Below are 20,848 nucleotides of genomic sequence, written 5' to 3'. Positions count from 1 at the left end.
AGGGGGTATCCTGGGGGCAGTTCTGGCCTAAAGCAACTTCTTGAAAATATGCAGACTGCTGGTATCCACCCCAGACCAGATGGGAGTGACTGCTGGGTGATATTTCTCATTTCCACATTTCCCAAGGATTCCTAACCTGTGGGGTTTATGGTTGGTGTGAGTCAAGAGCCCCCGAAGTCTGGGGCTATTGTTGGGATCTTCTTGTCTCCCTTTCAGTTGTGTTCTGGCTACTTTAATTGTGCCCAAGAGATTGTAGCTTGGAGTTCTCAGCACATTTTTTGTAAAATGTAAGGCAATTTTTTATTTGCTTTGCTTTCTTTATCTTAACAGTTTGGTATTATTTTCTGGCACAGCTTCTATAGGTGATACATCTAGTCAGGCAACTTAAGACAGGTTCAAATGGAGAGACCCCCCCCCCCAAAAAGGCAACAGGGGCAACGAAATGGTCTTAGGGATCTGTGGAGATGGGTTCACCTTGAACTCTTGCCCTTCTGCTCACTTATCACCTGCAAACTGCCCTTGTTGCCCCATATGTAAGTAAGAACAGCCATGACTCATATTGTCCAGGTTTCAGCACTTTACACTCACGAAACCATTTCCACTCCTTAACAACCCTGTGAGGACAAGGGCCATCTCCGTTTGTGCATCGCCCAGCGTGTGGGGATCCTGGCTGGAATCCAGGCAGGCTGAGTCCAGACTTTGGGCCCTTGACTCCTGAGCATCTGGGTTCAGTATTCTTCTGGCCTTGGGGCCCCTGCCCTCCAGAATGACGGTGGTCACATGAATGACAAAGATACCCATGGAGGATGTGGATTCAGTAGGAAGAACAACTGCCGACACCGGTTGAGCACTTGTTATGAGACAGCTCAGGCAGACATATTTCAGATGAAATCATTTCCAAGCCTGGGGAAGTGGTGCCTGGTCACGTGAGCTCCTCTGGACGTCCCAGACCCAGCACAGTCTGGAGCGACGGAGAGAGAGGGCCTGGGCCTCAGATGTCGTTCCTGAAGGATAACTGTTCCTTGACCCTCTGGTCCCTATACCCCAGAAGAGGTTCAGAATTGCTCACAATTGAGACATGAACAGGGATAGGGACGAGGAATGGAGAAGGGGCTGCGTTGTGGCGGTGTGGTCGGCGGGGTGCGGGAGGGCGTCTTGACTCTGTACACAGCAGGCACGCTGTGCTTTCTTAGTGTGCTGTGCATTTGGCATAAAGTTGGCCATGAAGCCCTCTCCAAGCCACCCCTTGGTTTCCTCTATTTAGCAGTCGGAGAATCCTGTAACCAGTGTCCTGGCTGAAGAGAAGTGTGTTTCATCTCAGAGAATTCTGGGGTACACTGTATGGTGGGAATAGGGGCTGCTTGACTGTCGTCAGCTCCAGATCCCCATAAAAGCCTGGAGAGACTAAGGTCTGGAAATGCAAGCTGCAAGGGTACAGGCTTGGAATTTGCCTGTCTAGGCTTCTAGGAGGACCGGGAGGCGGATGGTATGTTGGGTGAGTAGAGCACATGTCCAGGCTCAGAGGAGAGGAGGCTGTGAGGCCCATAGAAGGAGCTAGATCTCCTCCTCTCCACCCCAGAGTCCTCCACTGCCGGTCAACGCGTGGGAGCCCCGTGTGTATCCAGGACCTCTTCCAGGTAGTTCTCTTTTCCATCCTCCTGCTTGTTCCCGTCCTCAGGGCACACGCCTCACCGTGCAGACTTGGTGTGACTCCAGTCCTCCCCGTGAGTGCTGGTATGGCCACATGGTCAGTGACTCTTAGAAGTCTTTATCTTTCTGCCATCTCCTTGGGCTAATTATCGTCCTCAACCTCACTGTCATTGTTCTTGTTAATCATCAGTAGTGAAGTTATTACCACTATTACTATTTATCATTCTTGTTATAAAATATTGCATGAAATTCTCTGCCCCCAGAGAGCTTCTGATTTACTAAAGAGGCTGACAGAGGGTCCCCACAGTACCTCCCAGTAACTTCTCGGGAGGAGCATCTGGGAATTGTCAGAGACTGGAAACAGTCCATGTGAGCAGGGATGGCGGTGGGAGGATATGCTGTTCTGCCTGAGACCCTGGAACGTGTCCTGAGTGAGGAACAGCAACTGCTCATGCCTGGCAAGAAAGGCTGGCGGGGTAGCCCCTGACCCCCAGAGCCTCTGTAATTTTCTGAATCCATGTGGAGGTGTTAATTAGATGTGTGTACACCTACCAAAATGTGGGTTCATAACACTGTAACAGTTTAAACTGCACAGTTTACATTGTAAACCATGTAAATGTGGGAGGTCTCACATTTCTTTGTAAAACTTTTTTTTTCTTAAGATCCCACCCCGGTAAGAGATGACTAAATTATGCCACAATATAGATGAACATTCAGTTTCTCTTGCTTCAGGGAGTGTTTTCTTCACAAGCGTGCCGTTTATGCACAGCACTAGCCTGGATTGTGGAAATCCACATTTAACCTGAAATCCTGTGCATGGCTTAAGGGGCCAGCATTCAGAGACCAAGTTTCAAAACAGGCAGGCTCTGAAGTAACATTTTTGAAGGAAGCTGGGAACTATTTTATACTTGATGTGATTATTATTCCGTATTAGAGAAAGAGGCATGTTGGTAACACTGCAATTTGTAGTGAATAAGGTTTCTGAAAGCACATAAAGTTTAGGAAGGAAAGACCTAAAATCTGTGTCCATCGTGCTAAACACACAGAGGCCAAAAAATACATTCGCCTTCTCCATGCCTTGGTCACTGACTGTGCTTCTGAGCCGTTTCAGACACCACTCACCTGCAACGGAGGCTGAAATGACGTCTGTCGTGGGTTGAATCTGTGACCCCAAAAAAAAAGCCCAAGTTGTAACCCCAGGGATCTGTGAATGTGAACTTATTTGGAAATAGAGTGTCTGCAGATACAGTTAAAGATCTCAAGTTGAACAATGAGGTATCACCTCACACCAGTCAGAATGGCCATCATCAAAAAATCTACAAACAGTAAATGCTGGAGAGGGTGTGGAGAAAAGGGAACCCTCTTGCACTGTTGGTGGGAATGTAAACTGACACAGCAACTATGGAGAACAGTATGGAGGTTCCTTAAAAACTAAAAATAGAACTACCATACGACCCAGCAATCCCACTACTGGGCATATACCCTGAGAAAACCATAATTCAAATAGAGTCATGTACCACAATGTTCATTGCAGGACTATTTACAATAGCCAGGACATGGAAGCAACCTAAGTGTCCATTGACAGATGAATGGATAAAGAAGATGTGGCACATATATACAATGGAATATTACTCAGCCATGAAAAGAAACGAAATTGAGTTATTTGTAGTGAGGTGGATGGACCTAGAGTCTATACAGAGTGAAGTCAGTCAGAAAGAGAAAAACAAATACCATATGCTAACACATATATATGGAATCTAAAAAAAAAAAAAAAGGTTATGAAGAACCTAGGGGCAGGACAGGAATAAAGACGCAGATGTAGAGAATGGACTTGAGGACACAGGGAGGGGGAAGGGTAAGCTGGGACGAAGTGAGAGAGTGGCATGGACATATATACACTACCAAATGTAAAATAGATGGCTAGTGGGAAGCAGCCGCATAGCACAGGGAGATCAGCTTGGTGCTGTGTGTCCACCTAGAGGGGTGGGATAGGGAGGGTGAGAAGGAGACGCAAGAGGAAGGAGATATGGGGATATATGTATATTTATAGCTGATTCACTTTGTTATACAGCAGAAACTAACACACCATTGTAAAGCAATTATACTCCAATAAAGATGTTGAAAAAAGATCTCAAGTTGAGTTTCCTTAATTTATTGTGGACCCTAAGTCCAGTGAATGGTATCTTTGTCAGAGATGAGAGGGCGTGTGAGCCGCAGGGAAAGAGGCCACATGGTGACGGAGGCTGAGACGAGCCAGCAGAGGCCAGGAGCTGCCAGAAGCTGGAGGGTGGGGGGCGGGGGGGGGGGTCCCCGGGGGGTCCCCAGAGTCTGTGGAGGGGGTGTGGCCCTGCCAGCACATTTTTGGGGGCTTTGAGAGAATAAATTACTCTTGTTTTAAGCTCCCAAGTTTGTGGTAATTTGTTACGGGAACCCTAGGAAACTAATATAGTGTCCTTTGTGACATCATCTAATTTTTCAAAATGATTTCTCAAAATGACATCACTTTTATTGTTTATTTGATGCTCTCAGATAAGATGCAAGTAATGCGTACAACTATGAACCATAAGAAAAAAGCCACTGTACATCCAACAAATACGGTCCCCGTGTGGAAGTTTACTATCTGACACTTGGCTCCTGTCCCACATGCACACTAACGCACACGGCCGGGCCTGTGTGTTTAGGAGGGTTTCTTTGGGAAGATGCTGCCTTTCAATGACAGTGGGCTTATCTTTATAAAGTCAGTTCCCACAAACACTGGGGAACAGGCTCAGAATTTGTGTTTTTTAGTGTCATTGTCTTGGAATTATTCATATAATTAAAAGTAATTCCCATATCTGCCTTGTCCATAATTATTTGCCCCTTTTTTCGTCTGTGTTTTGTTTGTTTCTAGTATTACTCTTTCACATGATGTGCCCCATGTGAATTCAGGTTATAAATCTTTTCAAGAACAGCTTCTGTTTTTCCAATACCCCATTTTTTTTAATACTCAGTTTTCCCAAGCCAGCATGTTCTAACATGTAAGTGTATCTGTTAGGAAATGTTGAAAACTGGTGACATTGTCATTTTTTGCTGTAAATGTTTCTGAATTCCTCTGTACCCCACTATGTACATAAAAATTAATTGAGTTTTCAGGAAGTTCTTATATAACTTCTATTTTAATGAACTGAAGCAAGTAAACATAGCATATAGCATTTAGTTAGTTTTCCCTGTATTTATATCTTTATGGATTTGGACATTTGCTGTTTATAATTTAGTTTCAATTTCATACGAGCTTTCTCTTTATTGCATGGAAAGATCATTGTTTTAGGGAAAGAGGATAGATAACTTTTAAAGATAGAGGTGGCAACCAGGAGAACTCCATAAGATATTAATACTATGCAGCCAAAATAAAGGAAAAGAAACTATTCCTAAAGCATTTACACGTCTCCATAAAAAGGTCCACCACTAAGGCAAAGTGCCTTCTGCCCCCATTGTCAAATAAAACTTTCCCTGCTGTCTCTGTAACCCCAAAAGTTAATGAATCTTCACACATAGAACGCCAACACACATTCCCCAGATCTCTGAATTTTATAAAACATAAGCTCAAATACAAAATCCCATATCTGACCAAGGCAAGGTGATATGCAAAAAATACCTCTGTTCTCATACTTAGCTCTCATACACTTATCCCATCTATGCCACCCACAAACCACAAAATCTATACTAAGAATCCCTCCAAATACTTAATTGCTCAGCCCCGGTACTCCCTGAGAACTCACCCTGAGACCTCTTTTGACAACCTATCAGCATCTGTGCAACACCCAATCCCACTAGAAAACCTCCAAAATCAAATATGCAAAGTTGTTAAGGAGATTCACACGTATCCCACACATGGGCATGGGATACGTTTCAGGGCATGGAGACACAGTTTCCCTTGTAAGGCCTCGGCCCCGGATCCGTCACCGTTACGCAGTGGCACCAGTGTACACGTCACCGAGCCTCACCTTTGTTTCTTCACCCCAGAGTGACTGTGTGTGTGCTCATTGCACACGTGTGCCCTCAACACTTGTACCAGGATAACTGGAATACATGCACAGCCTCCTCACCCTTCCTGTCTTTTCTCTTGGTGCCTCTGGCACTCGGCCCCAGACAAGGGGGTTCGCTACTGTTCTCCTCCGCCTGAGCTGGGATGTCCCTGAATGAAACGTTCAGCAGGTAGTTTTCCTGCTCTGGAGATTCTTCTCATCCCACCTCTTTATTTTGAGTGCTGAATCACAACTGCACTGCAGCACCCCAGGGTGAATTCTGTTTTCCTGAGGTTGAATTCAGGCTTTGGTCAGTTTTGTTCTTGGAGAAATTTCCACTGGTCTAAGGTGATTCCTTTGGTTGGTGTTACTTCCAAATTCTCCTGTGACTCAGGAACTTGGATGTAGGCGTCTCCTTCAGGGCTTCCTAAATCTGCTCCCATGGTTGTGTCATCAGCCCCAGGGCTGTTGGTTCCCTACCTATTGCCAAACTCCCACTCTTTCTTTCCGGTTCGCTCTTCTGTTAAAGAGGACATAGGCAGTTTGGCTCAGGAAAGAAGTCATGTCACAGGTGGCTACCTTAGATCATCCATTATCCCACTCTTTTTTTCCCACTTTTTACATATCAGAAATAATGTCCATTGAGACAACTCAAAGCGGCATAGACCAGCACAGCTTAGAGTAAATAGACAAGTGGTCCTGCGTTCTGCTGAGACAGGAAGATTTGCATGTCAAGACACTCGGGATATGGTTACTCAGCAATTTGGTCACCTGTGAACCGTTTCAATACAAGGATGAGGACCTTAGAGGGAGTGTGCAAAGTAAACATCTTGGCAGTAGGCATCTTCTTTAGACAAACACTACAATGACAGGAGTTTTCGCGGTCCAGCTCTTTGGGCTTCATCGACTATCCTAAAGCTTGGCTCTCACTCTGAGCTACCTTGATATCCAGCTTAATGTCCAGGTAAGGGTCAAAGGTGTTTAAAATGCCCTTGCAATGGAGACACTTGATTTAAGGTCTCCAGCACCCTCCAAATATTGGTCGTGTTAGGGGGGTGCCCTTGAAGTGACACTGTAACTACTTGTCCCCTTGCAAACGTGCCTTCTGCATGGCATTGACAGTGAACATCAGAAATTCATGGGCATCTTCCTGCTTGTGTGTATGGAAGCCAGCAACTCACTGGTGTGATGGCTTGATAACATCACAACGATGATGGCTTGCCTAGTACATAGAGTGCAGAATCCTTAACACCGACAAATCTGAGAGTACCCCTGAGTCGGTGTAGAGTTGGCAAGGGATGGCGTATATGTCAGATTTTGCAGCGCTGCATTCATGTAGCAGGCGGTCCCCATATTCCAGAGTCCCATAAAGTCTCTTTTAAGTCAGACGAGTTTCTCTGAAGGAGTGAGCACTGTTGCCACAGAAGCAAAACCATCATGCAGGTTATGGTGTCTGTGGTGATTGTGTTGGTTTTTCTGCTAGAGTGAGACCCCAGTGGACTTCAGCACCAGCTGTGGGTGCCTGAGCAGGTTTGTGTTTTGGAAAGATAATGAACTGAGTCTCACCTCCCCAGTGGAGAAAAGTAGCTTCAGTGTCTCAAACTGGCTGTACCATTTTACATTCCCAGCAGGAGTGAGCGAGAGCACCTGTTGCTCCATATCCTTGTTTACATTTGGTGTTGTCAGCGTTCTGTGTTTTAGCCATGCTAACAGGTCTTTTAATTTGCAGTTCCCTTATGACATGTTGGATCTTTGCCATCTGTATGTCTTTGGTCAGGTGTCTGCTCAGATAGTTTGTGCATTTTTAATTGGGTTGAACTTTTAAAATTTCTTTTAAGATTTATTATTATTATTTATTTATTTTTGGCTGCGTCGGGTCTTAGTTGCGGCACATGGGATCTTTGTTGAGGTGTGCAGGATCTTTCGTTGCGGCGTGCGGGCTCTTCGTTGTGGTGTGTGGGCTTCTCTCTAGTTGTGGCGTGCGGGTTTTCTCTTCTCTAGTTGTGGCGTGCAAGCTCCAGGGCGTGTGGGCGCTGTAGTTTACAGCACACAGGCTCGCTAGTTGAGGCGTGCAAGCTCAGTAGTTGTGGCCCGAGGGGCTTAGTTGTGGCATGTGGGATCTTAGTTCCCTGACCAGGGATCGAACCTGAGTCCCCTGCATTGTAAGGCGGATTCTTTACCATTGGACCACCAAGGAAGTCCCTTAAATTTTAATGAAGTCCAATTTATCAATTTTTTTCTGACATGGATCATGCCTTTGGCACTGTACCTAAAATGTCATCTCCAAACCCAGAGTCATCTAGACTTTCTCTTATGTTGTCTTCTAGGAGTTTTATAGTTTTATATTTTACATTTAAGTCTATGATGCACTTTCAGTTGATTTTTATGAAGGGTGTAATATCTGCATCTAAGTTCATTATTTTGCTTGTGGCTGTCCAGTTGTTCCAACACCATTTGTTCAAAGGACTGTTGTTTCCTCATTGAATTGCCTGTGTGCCTTTGTCAGAGATCAGTCCAGTATATTTGTATGACTCTCTTTCTGTGCTTTCTATTCTGTTCTATTAAACTATTTGTCTATTCTTTTGTTAATACCACAGTGCCTTGATCACTGTAGCTTTATGGTAACTTTAAGTATTAAAGTTGGGTGGTGTCATTGTTCCAACTTTGTTTTTCTCCTTCAATGTTAGGTTAGTTTTTGGTCTTTTGTCTTTTCATATAAACTTTAAAATCAATTTGTTGATACCCCCAAAATAATTTGCTGGGATTTTGACTGGCATTCTATTGAATGTGCAGGTCAAAATCAGGAAGATCTGACATCTTGACAGAATTGTGTCTTCCTAACCATGTACATGGACTAGCTTTACTTTTATTTACATATTTATTGATTTCACTGAGTTTTGTACTTTTTTTCATGTGAGTTTTATATATCTTTTATTAGATTTATGCCTAAGGATTTCATTTTTGGGGTGCTAATATAAATAATTTATTTCAAATTCCAGTTGTTCATTCCTAACATGTAAGAAAGTGTATAGCAGGGAAGCCTGTATTCTGTAGTAAGGTACTTGCAAGTGGCATGGTGTCACTTTAAAGCAGACTTAGATTAGTTGTAAATGCATATTGTAAACTCAAGGACAGTGACTAAAACATTTTCTAGAAGTATGATTGATTAATTGATACAGTAAGAACAAAGAATGGCATTATATAAATTATATAAAATGCTCAGTTAAAACCAGGTAAGGGAGAAAAAATTGGAATACAAGAAAAATAATAAAGGACAAGGGCAATGAATAGAAAACAGTTACAAATATGATAGATACCAATCCAATAGTAACAGTAACCACTTTAAGCATCAGACGTTTAAATACATCAATTAAAAGAAAGACTGGGAATTCCCTGGCAGTCCAGTTGTTAGGACTGTGCGCTCTCACTGCCGAGGGCCTGGTGCAATCCCTGGTCAGGGAGCTAAGATGCCACAAGCCTGTGGGGCACAGCCAAAAAAAAAGACTGTCAGAGGGGATTTTGAAAAAAGAAAAAAAGACTCAACTATACGTTATGTAAAAGAAACCCACATTAAATATAAAGATACAGATGTATTAGAAGTAAAAGGATGGAGAAAGATACATTTGTTAAAAATAAGCAAAGAAAGCTGGACTGTAGCTATGCAGAGTATAGTTAACACTCATATTCTACATATTTCCCTTAACACAGAAATTTATTTTGTAACTGACCCCAGTCATCTTAATTATATTTAGAGCTACGTAAAAAAACTGGAAAGTGACCAACATAATAGCTTTTCAGCTGCAACTTTTAATCTATATATTTATATATTACATTTTAAAATGTAATATAATAATTTTCACAAAATTCTGCACTCAACATTCCCAAATTGTTCCATGTTCCTACATTTTATTTTATTTTATTTTCAATAATAAGTCATTAGGCAGAAGTTTGAATTTATGGATGAATTGTGTTGTAAAACATTTATGTTAGAGGTTTTTCCAACTCTGAGACTTCTAACATGAATTTCCACTGAAGGCTTTTTCACTTTGATTTTAGGATTGGTATCTCCTCAGTATGGGAACTTTAGTATTACCTAAGGGGTTGGAAATCACTGAAGGCTTTCCTTAATTCATTACACTGAGTGTTTTATACAGTGTGCAGTCTCACATATTCTATAAGTAAAGGGCTTTTTACATTTCTTTCATTTAGTAACTTCTCCAGCATGAGTTATGTGTTATTTCACTTCCAACTTGCTTCTCCTGGTAAAGACTTGTCTACTTTTCTAAAGATTTTCCTGTTTTTATAGTTCTTCCTACCCTGAATTTTCTTGTGCACACTAACACTGAAGCTTAGATGAAGTCCCTGCTGCAGTGGAAACAGAGAGAGGCTTCCTCCCAAATGGAGGTCACTCGTGTTGTTTAAGGATAACTTACGGGGGCTTCATTGGTGGCGCAGTGGTTAAGAATCCGCCTGCCAATGCAGGGGACATGAATTCGAGCCCTGGTCCAGGAAGATCCCACATGCCGCGGAGCAACTAAGCCCGTGCACTACAACTACTGAGCCCGTGTGCCACAACTACTGCAGCCCACGTGCCTAGAGCCCGTGCTCCTCAACAAGAGAAGCCACCGCAGTGAGAAGCCCGCGCACCGCAACAAAAGAGTAGCCCCCGCTCGCCTCAACTAGAGAAAGCCCGCGCAGAGCAACGAAGACCCAACGTAGCCAAAAATAAATAAATAAAATAAAATAAAATTTTTAAAAAAGATAACTTACGGGTTACAGAGACGTAGATTTTCACCCCGTGTGCACTCTCTGGTGTGTTAGGTTAGAGCTGTGGTGAAGACTCTTCCACACTCGTCACATTTATAATTCGGGCACTCATGTCATCCAGAGTGAGAGCTTTGACAGAGGCGACCCCGCACAGATGGCATCCATATGATCTTCCTCCAGGGTGAGTTCTCTCACGTCATCCAAGGACAGAAAGTTGGAGACAGTGACCTTCATAGACCTCCCAGGAGAAATCCCTTCCCACTGACTTCATACGAGGAAGAGCAACAAATTCCCTGGATAATGGTTAGTTTTACCTCCTGGATGTTGACGAAACCATAGCTGAGGATGCCTCCCTTTTGGCAGATCATTCTAGGAAGGTGGGAACCAAATTCACAGCAAACTCATTCATCTGTGTCATCGTCTCCATTGAAGTGTCGTCCCTTTCCTTGGTTAATTAGTGCCCACCTTTTTTTCTTCCTTCATCTTAATTACAATTCAGTCTGCTTTATTCTGTTTTTTTGGGTGACTACCCAAGTCCCTTATGGTAGGTAGGTCAAGAGGCAGAGAGAGAGAGAGCTCTCCCCCCACCCCCAGGGAGACTAAAGACCGAGGATCTGGTGCAGGATGTCCCTTCTTCACTGCCTTGACTGGGGTCAACACATATCAAGGTTAGGGCAGTGGACTTGGCCCTCCTGCCCAGGCTCACAGGTCTGCTCCCTCCCCCAGCCCCTGAGGCCTGTGACTACAGCATCCTCGAAGCTTTAAACAGCTTCTCGGTGCTCATGGGGACTCAGGGAAAACAGGATCTGCAGACCAGGAAGCGGGTCCTCACCTGACCCCAGGTCCCCGGCACCTTGACCTTGGACTCCAGCCTCCAACCTTGAGGAACAGACGTCTGGTTTCACGCCCATCTGTAGTACTTCAGCAGCCGAAGGGACTCAGACTCAGAAGTTGAGCATCTACTCTGCCCCGTGGCTGAGGAGCTTCACAGATACAAATAAAGTGCAAAACCCTGTCTTAGAAAACCTTTGACCCTGGTGGGAACAATACCAGCCAGTAAGTACTGGAGGCTGAATTTAGAGGGTAGTTGAGACTCTTCCACTTTTTAGAAAGGGGACACCAGACTCAGGCAGGCCACCACTGTCCCGAAACGACAGAGGCTCCTGGGCCTGGAAATCGGCCTGTCTGCACCAAGAGGTGCAGTCGGTGTGAAATTCACACTGGAACCCAGACGTGCTAGGGGGGAGAAAAGTGTAAAATACCTCACTAGTAATGTTTAGATTGAGTACATGGTTAAAGAATCGTATTTTGGATCTATTGGGTTAAATAAAATGTTATGAAAATTAATTTCTTTTACTTTTTCTTGTAGCTACCAGCACACTTAACATTGCACGTGATGCTGTTGGACAGCGTGGGTCCAGAGCCGAGTCAGTTCCTGCTTTGGGAGCAGAGAGTCCTCCGTGTGGGGTGTCCTGCCCGCAGGACCTTGGGCAGCATCTCCAGCATCATCCACCAGATGGCAGTAGCTCCTCTCCAACACGACTTTGCCAAAGTCCCCAAGGGCTTGGAGTAACCCCATCTGTCCATGCTGCAGGTAAGCTTGCTGCCGCCTCTTCCTGCTCCGAAGGGCGCGGACCATCCTTGCTCCTGAGGACAGACCGGCCTGCGTGTCTTGTTTGCGGGGCAGGGTGTGGGGCGGAGCCCTGTGTGGTGGGAAGGGAGCTTGGGGGGGTGGGTGCCGTCGCTCCTGCTGTGTGTCCGTATGTGACTGGGCACCACAGTGCTTCCTGCAGATGGTGGGGCAGGCCGTGAGGCAGGGTCCCAGCACCCCACCTCTCGCACGAGTGCCGCGCCCGCTGCCCTCCCAGGAGGGAGGAGGGCCTTTCCTCCACAGCAGAGATCAGTGTATAATGCACAAAGAAGGCAGAGGGTGGAAGCGCCAATGTGAGCAGCTGCTGCCCAGCCAGGCTGGGTGTACCCCACCTCCTTGTCCGAGGGAGGAAGCCAACATCGTCCTGCACCCCTGTGTGGGAACTGAGTATGTCTTCCCAAAGGCCCTGAGTGACAGAGACAGGATCAAACCCAGACCCTCTTTCACCCAAACCCATGTTCCTTCCACAACCCTGAAATCCCTTTACTCTGCCCCACGGAGCCCAGGGACTGGATCCTGAAGATGCGGTGGGGGGTCCCTCGATCAGACACGTCCCCTTGGGCTGTGTCTGGCGTTCCCCAGAGCATGTGTCCAGGGGTTCGTCCTTCCACTCCCTCCCCATGGCTGGGCCTGTGACCAGGGGCTGAGAGCAGGCCCCTGCTGGGCAGAGAAGAGGGGGCATGGGGCGGCCGTGGGAGCCCCCAGCTCCTCCCAGGTCCAGTTAGGTGCATGACCCCGAAGCCCCTCTTGGACTGGTGTAATCCAAACAAGCGAGACAGGTTCTCAGAAAGGATTAGAGGGTTTAGGTGTACTCAGTCCCTGGAGGACGTGGACGTCTGTGTTCAGTTCCCTTGCAGAGCCTGGTGCTTCCTATCTGTTAGCCGGGGCCCCAGAGACAAGGCCACCTGGTTACTAAGGACTGAATTCACTTTTCACGCCGGCTCGAGGTTCCCCAATATGCAAGTAGTTCACAGCCTGCAGACACGACCAGAGGACGGCTTTGAAGAGACACTGTCGGCCCAGACAGGGACGTCAGGCCAGCAAAGGAGGCCAGTGTGCTGCTTGTTTGCACGGCAGATTACATTTTCAAATAACATATCATAACAGATTAAAGCTGAAAAAAATCATTTTTTCCAGGCCACTGAGCACTTTATAGGATTATTCAGTCCAAAGGGGCTCCTGACTGTCATCCTCTCAAGGTCAGGAGAGCAAAGTTTCTGCCAGTGGCCTCGGTCCCAATCTGAGCTGAGACGCAGCTGGCCATGCCAGGGAGCTGGTCCATAGCTGCCTCTTCCTAGAGAGACAGCCAGCTCTTGTCAAAGCAAATAGCAGACACCTGAACCAGTGAGCACTTTTTTTAATTAACTTGGAGCGACTGGAAGGGGTAACTGAAGGCCCCTTTGGGGGTTTGGTGTTTCTGTAGGAGGAGAGCTTGATTCCTGCAGCTGCTGAGCCTGGTCAACAAACGGAAACCCATCAACAACAAAAACGTTCCCGAGTGAGGCTCCCTTGGGGTCCAGCATCCAAGGATCTAGGAGAGACAGGAGTCAGGACCGCTCATGATTCCTGAGGGGGCAGCAGGGTCGCGGTGGGGGGAGACGGGAATGAAATGACCCCCGGGAACCTGGGCATCTGCTCCTCAGAGCCATGGGGCCTCATCTCTGGTCTGACTTCATCCCCCACGGCCCACCCTGCCCCTTCCAGACAGAGGACCCAGCGCTCAGGGAAGGTGCCTGGCCCCAGGTGCACCTCCAACGGCAGCATCTGCAGGAAGTCCCTGCAAGGGAGCTGACCTTGGCTTAGGGAGGATCTGCACCCTTTTCCTTCCAAGAAAATGGAAAAACGCATTGGGAGGGGGACTGACAAAACTTGCTCTGGGGAGACAGCAGGGGCAGAATGGAGACCAAGGGGCAGAAATTCCTTCACTGAGCACTCACTCCGGGCCCAGCACTGCGGCAGGACCCTGAGGTGGAGGGTGGGCAGGACCAGCAAGACAGGGCTGTTCCAGGATAGTGTGCACCAGCCGGGGAGAAAGAGGCCTCGCTAAAACACAGTCAGGAAAACACAGAGTGTTAGGTCTGTGATCAAATCAGTGGGATAAAGGTCCCCTGGAAGCCATGTCAGTTCACCAGATCTGAATCACAGCCGCACAGACAGATGTGAAGATCGGCACGTGGGACGGTGAGAGTGAGGGTCCTACGAGGGGAATGGGCCTCTCCCCTTGCAGCTCAGAGAGAAGCCCACAGGGGCTGGAGTCACGAGATCAAGGGCCCGGCTCGGGACCTGAGTTTGGAGAGAAAAGGCAGGGTTGGATTTGCAGAGCCTCACAGGCTGAGAACAAGTTTGGAGTTTTTTGAGCATGGACGTGACCACCTGATCCACCCCCAGAGGACCAGCCTGTCTTCACATTGGGGGGTGTCGAGTGGCGGGCAGCTGAGGAGCCCCGTCAGGAGGCCCTGGCAGACAGCACAGGTGCCCACTAACCACGGTACACACTCCGGGACTGGAGATTTGGGAAAGAGAAAAAGGAAGTTGCAGAGAGGCGAGTGGGACCAGCTTTGTGGGAGGAGCACGGCGCCTGCCAGCCCTCCCCTCCTTGCCGGGCTCCAGGGGCCGATGTGGGCAGAGGCCTGCAGTGCACGTACCAGGAGCAGGTGGGGCTGTGAGGAGGGTGCGAGGCTCTCAGCCTTGCTCCCCGCCTGCCCCTGGTCTGCAAGACCCCCAGGGATTTAGCCCTCCCTTGGGGTAAACGTGAAGCTCAGAGGGAAGAGGAAGGCCTGGGCAGGAACGCTAGGGCAGCTCTCTGGGGCACCTGCTCCCAGGGCCGCGTGACCCGTGCATCTCAACTCCAATTTGGTTACGGTACCACCTACTTCTAGGACTGCAGAGGCGAACGAGGAACAGCCGTGGCCTTCGAAGGCGGCACTCACACCAGAAGCAACGGGAAGGCGGCATTTAGCAGAAGTGCACTTTCACAGCTCTTTAGCATTTAAATTTTTTTAATTTAAATAAGAATTTAAAATTTTTAGGGTGCCCAGCATGCTGGTTTGAAACACGTACACGCAGTGAAACAGTTACTACAGTCAAGCTAGTTAGCACGTCCGGCTCACGTAGTGACCACTGTGTGTGGTCAGAGCACTTGAGATCTACTCCCTGAGCGAATTTCCAGGACCTGACCCAGCGTTATCACCTGCAGTCACTGTGCTGGACAGTAGTCTCAGGACTGCTCACTCTGTGTCCCTGCAGCTTTGTCCCTGTGACCAGCTCCTCCTCACCTCCCCCGCCTCCCGGCCCCTGGTCACCCCCATCTACCCTCTGCTTAAAATTTAAATCAACAAAGCTGACATCAGAGCTCCTTGCATAAGAATGGATCAGGGAGATCTCTTTTTGGTGAGAGTTTGGGTACAACTTAAAATGCTCTTAATGCTGCAAAACTGCTCAGGAGGTGCCGTAGAACAAAAACGTCTCCTGGTTCTAATTTCCACCCGCAGTGGCTCCACAAGCCCTGTAGGACCAAATCCATTCAGGTTCTCATCTAAATGAGTATGTGCGGCTTTGTGTGTGTTTGTCTTGTTTTTTTCTTATTGTGGAAATTTGCCAGTAGAGAGAATAAGTTACACAGCTGGGCGACCTGGTTCCATCTTTGCCCTTCCTACCCCTCTCCCCCAGGGGCGTTGGGGCAATTCCAGATATGGTACTGTTGCATCCACCCTAAGGACCTCTGAAAGATGGGAGGTAATTGCATTTCTATCATTAAGCAAAAAGTTGACAATAATTGCTTAGCAAAACAAAACACCCAGCGTGGTATCTGTTAATCTGTGGCCTCCTTTAGCGGGGAGAATGCAGGGCTGTGGAAGGGTGAGTGTTCTGGGGCCGGCTGGAGGCCTCTGGGCACCACGGCGATCCCATCATGGAAACCCGGGTGCCTGGCTGTCTCTCTCGGTGATGTTAGCAGCCTTTGAAAACGGTTGCCTAGATTTACTCAGGTATTCTGAGTTGTGAAACAATGACATTTTAATTCCAAGCTTCTATTTTAAAAAAACAAAAAACGCTTTCCCTCATCAACTACTTGTACCTTGAGGTTCAATTTAGATTTTGCGCTTCTTGTTTTAATGTCTTTGTTAACTCGTGGATTTACACTTTAGATGTGTTTCAATGCGGTAATTCTCACATCTTCAGTCGGTGGGGCCTCGTCAGTGAATCCTTTTGACGTGGACCTGGAGACCTTTGGTGGCTTTCTTGTTTTCTGGTGGACACGATGTTTTAGATGGTGCATTTCCTGACTCAGACATGAAATCTTCCATTTCTCCCAGAAGCCACGGATGGTTTTAGTGAGAAATCTACTCACTGGGGGTGACTATTGATTGGTTTTGGTCCCTGTTTTCAGTCCTTTTCTGTACAAAGCTAGTCATTTCATATCCATAATTTCCATTTGAATTTAGGAATACAGTGTTTTTACTTAACCTCATCCATTGTGTGACCGTCTCCTTTCACTCACACTATTTTGATTCTCAGTGATATCAAAGTAATGAATGACTCAATCTGACCTCAACGTAAAAACGTTAGTCTCAGAATAACAATGCCCATGCCCGCTCCCGCTTTTAACTTAGTGGTTTCCTTCTGTTATTATTATAGTTATTGCTATTATGGGTGTGTTTCAATATGCAGGAAGGCCTGTATTTTCCTGGCACGCCTTTATTGTTGGCAGGGAATTGACAATGCTTGTGTAGATTTTCCTGTGATTGTTCATGCTGCTTATTTTTAAAAATAAAACAAAACAAAGACTTTTCCTGAATCTCCAGGAGATAGCAATGGGCTGGCATAGCTTTTTAACTTCGAAGCCCTGGTGCTTCCTCTTTTGTTGTTTTCACAAAGCGATGAGCAGTTTAGCCTGGGCGGTTCAGAACTCAACCCGCTTGTCTCCCCTCCCCGACCACCTGCGAGGTGCCGTCTCCTCTGCCCCTCCGTGCGTCCTGCTCAACGTGGTCAGATTCAGTTCTCAGGAGTTTCTCCTGAGGGAAGGAATCTGGGTGCTGGGGGAGCTCTGATAGTTTTGAGTTTATAGGGTTCAGACTGTTCCAGAACTGTGGGATCCTTGGGTATTGAGTGGGTATTGGGTTCTTAGTTTTGCTTTCAAATCTAGTGTGTCTATTTCTGGGAGAATTTGGGGAAAATACAAAAACACTAAATTGCCACCATCTTCCCAGACTCCTCCTTAAATGGGCCTTCAACTTTCTAATGAGACTTAGAACAGGGTCAATTGTAGAAAAGAATACAATACATCACTGTTATTGTGGATAATATAATCATTCACTAAAATTCAAAGTCAGTGTGCTTCCTGGTACCCAGGATTCTCTAGAAGGCTGTCTCCAACGGTTCTGGTCTGTACTCTTCTCTTGAGGTTACGAAATAATTTTCCTGGCCGCCAAGCAAATCTGGCCGATATTCCCCTACCCTCTCACAGAGCAGTATATGCAGTTCTGATCACCACACACCATGAAGTCAGTAAGAAAACTGGAGAGCAAAAACAAGGAAGTGGTGATGAATTAGGTTCCCATTGCTGCTGTAGAACACTTACTTCCAAAAATTCACTGGCTTAAAACAGCACATATTTATGATCTTACAGTTGTAGAGACAGAAGCCTGAAGCGAATGCACAGGCAGTTCCTTCTGGCGGCTCCTGGGGGAACTTCTTCCCTGTCTTCTTCCAGCTCCTCGAGGCTCCTGCCCCCTCCTCCACCTTCAAGGCCTCCTGGCAGCTTCTTCTCACATCTTCTTCCTCTGACTCTGACCCTCCTGCCTTCTCCTCAGCCACCAGCAGGGAGTTTATGGGTGAAATTCAGACCTGAAGAAAGGGCCTGGGCAGAGGAAGGATGTGTGGAGCTTCTGGCCACGGTGGGGGCTCTGGTGCAGGAGGAGGGTGGGGAAAAGGAGCCCAGGGGTCAGCACATGCCAGCTGCCCCCGAGCCCGCACCCCTGCATTGGCCACTCGCACTCCTCCAGTGAGTTCTCAGTCTAGGGCCCAGGACCCGAGTGTGACATTATTTGGAAGATCCATCACTGAGAGACAGAGAATGAAACCACTGTTTCCATCGAAGCGCTGGCAGCTGAGATGGGTTCACACTCAGGTGGGGGCAGACTTAGTCAGCGGGGGGACGGGGGGCGCAGCAGAAGAGGCAGGGCGCCCGGTCCTGGTGGGGCCGTGGCGTGCTGGGGCCGCTCTGCGAGGGGTGAGCGTCCCTCTGAGCCCCTCCCATGGGGTGAGTGTGCAGGAGAGGGCTCTGGGTGGCAAGCTCCTGCTCGGCACGTGGGGCCAGCAGCTCCCAGCACCTGGTTCCTGGGGTCCTCCTGCTGAGGGGTGGTCTGAGCGCCATGGCCCTCAGAATGGAAGTTGCCCCTGGGGTCATTTCTGGGTAATCCTGCTTGTTACGTTTCAACCACACTGTCTTCCACTTGTCGAAAAGTTTTACAGAAAATGTTGCTCTGGGGCTTCCCCGGTGGCACAGTGGTTAAGAATCCACCTGCCAGTGCAGGGGACACGGGTTCGAGCCCTGGTCCGGGAAGATTCCACACGCAGGCTCAGTAGTTGTGGTGCACAGGCTTAGTTGCTCCGCTCTAGCCGCGGAGCAACTAAGCCTGTGCACCACAACTACTGAGCCTGCACTCTAGAGCCCACGAGCCACAACTCCTGAGCCCACGTGCCGCAATTACTGAAGCCCGCACGCCTAGAGCCCGTGCTCCGCAACAAGAGAAGCCACCACAATGAGAAGCCCACAAACCACAACAAAGAGTGGGCCCCGCTCGCCGCAACTAGAGAAAGCCCACACGCAGCAACGAAGACCCAATGCAGCCAAAATAAATAAATTAATTAATTAAAAAAAAAGAAAATGTTGGTCTATCGGGTAAATCCACCCCCACGACCCCAGACCATCCGCGCAATGTGCATTAACTTTAACTTTCCAGAATCTCCCGCTCGTAGAGATTCAGAAGTAGCCCTTGGCTGGTTTGTTGTTCTACAAGAGACATGACCCAGCTCCCTGGCGGTGGACAGTGGCCAAGGGAACAGAAGAACCAGCCTGTGGGCTGCCCTTAGCAGGAAGCCACCAGCTTCTGGGCTGGGCTGATTAGAAATTGGGTCTTATGTTGGGTTTGACCCCAAGAATTGAACCCACGGAGGCAACTCTGCAGACTGTTTTCCACTGTGACTTCTGGAGATGAGCTGGAGATTATTGGGCAAAGAAAATTGGAAAATTCCTGATACTCTGCCCCATTCAGAAGGGCAGAGTTTAGACGCCCCTAGAAACAGAGCGGCTTAGAAAGATTGTCCCTTGAACAAAGCGCTTCCTTCCAGGACTGCAGGATTTTTTCCTCAGCTGCCCTTTTTGCATCACCTCAGAGATTGTTGGGACTTGACATTCTAATATCCCACTGTCTGGATGGACCAAGTTTATTTATCCACTCACCTGCTGAAGGACATCTCGGTTGATTCCAGGTTTTGGCAGTTATGGATAAAGCTGCTGTAGACATTTGTGTGGACATAAGTTTTCAATCCCTTTGAGTAAATACCAAGGAGCATGATTGCCGGATCACGTGGTAAGGGTATGTTTAGTTTTATAAGTAATCACCAGACTGTCTTCCAAGGTGTCTGTACCCTTTTGCGTTCCCACCAGCAGTGATGAGAGTTCCTGTTGCTCCACGTCCTTGTCAGCATTTGGTGTTCGTGCTCTGGATTTTGGCCATTCTAATACGTGTGTGGTGGGATCTCATTGTTTTAATTTTTATTTCCCTAATGACATACGACGAGGAGCATCTTTTCATATGCTTATCTGCCATCTTGATGAATTTTAATATAATTTCTAAAATTCATAGAGGGAAAAAAAGGTGATTTTGGTTAAAGTTTTCTGGCAAATGGAAGAAGTAACACATATGTGTTCATATGGCAAGTGGTTTTACCTCTGAAACATTGATACAAAAACTCCACAAACATCTGCAGAAGGAGTTGCCATAAGGAGACACAACACGTTAAGCTTCAAGTATTCTGACTTTGGTTAACAGTGAGAGGCTCCTTTAGTGTAAAGAAATAGAGTGCAGTTATTTTAACCTCATGCAGAAGGAGGCTTTCTGTAAAGTCTGTCCACGACGGACCTGGAGTATTGAATAAAATGTTCTCTTTCTTTAACCGGTCATCTCTTGACAAGTAGAAATATATATAGATATAGATATTTAAATTATAAATATCTATATCTATATCTATCTATCTATCTATCTATCTATCTATCTATATAAAGCACAGACACCACTGCTCCAGATTTGTTCAAACTGGTTCAATGCTGCATTTCAATTCTTGTGTCACATGCTGGTTTAGAAGGATTTTTGGTGACGTGTAATCTATGGTCTAATGATCCAGGCTGATTGAATGTTGAGTCAGTAAGAATTTCTCATTTCTTGTTATATGATGTTCACTTTTTTGAAAGCAGATTTTTTTTATATAGAGAAAGAAGGTAAATGTCACACATTTCAATTTAAAATGTGAAATGAAGTATATTTTCTTGCTAATGGACACAAAAACGTGGTTTTTTTTTCTTTTTCCCAATCAACAGATTTTATAGAGCAGACCCATTGTTTCTGTTGAATCCCCACTATGCCCATGGACTGGACACATGGTGAGTCCTAGGACCTCATCACCCGTCTGCCTTCACAGCCTCTGCCGCGTCCCCTGCAGCCCAGGCTCTGTGGCCCATTGCTGGGTGCCCTCCATTTATTAGTCTCAACTTACT

General features: G+C 47.0%; 1 long non-coding RNA gene and 1 pseudogene across 2 annotated transcripts in view; one reads left to right on the top strand and one right to left on the bottom strand.

Annotated features, from left to right (window-relative positions):
• LOC132356673 (uncharacterized) overlaps positions 1-20,848 on the top strand; it is a 56,391-nt gene that overhangs the window by 6,619 nt on the left and 28,924 nt on the right. Inside the window, exons 2-3 of one of the 2 annotated variants that reach the window (XR_009499971.1) lie at positions 10,602-10,724; positions 11,791-12,015. This is a non-coding gene — a long non-coding RNA (uncharacterized LOC132356673). The remainder of the gene's footprint in view (positions 1-10,601; positions 10,725-11,790; positions 12,016-20,848) is intronic. The other variant, XR_009499972.1, reaches the window with a different exon arrangement.
• Positions 5,885-7,022, bottom strand: LOC132356715 (ubiquitin carboxyl-terminal hydrolase 17-like; annotated as a pseudogene).

This window comes from Balaenoptera ricei, chromosome 21, assembly GCF_028023285.1.
Source record: "Balaenoptera ricei isolate mBalRic1 chromosome 21, mBalRic1.hap2, whole genome shotgun sequence".
In the NCBI taxonomy this organism is placed as follows: Eukaryota; Metazoa; Chordata; class Mammalia; order Artiodactyla; family Balaenopteridae; genus Balaenoptera; species Balaenoptera ricei.
Note: the sequence above shows the minus strand (reverse complement) of the source record. Positions and strands in the feature narration are given on the sequence as shown.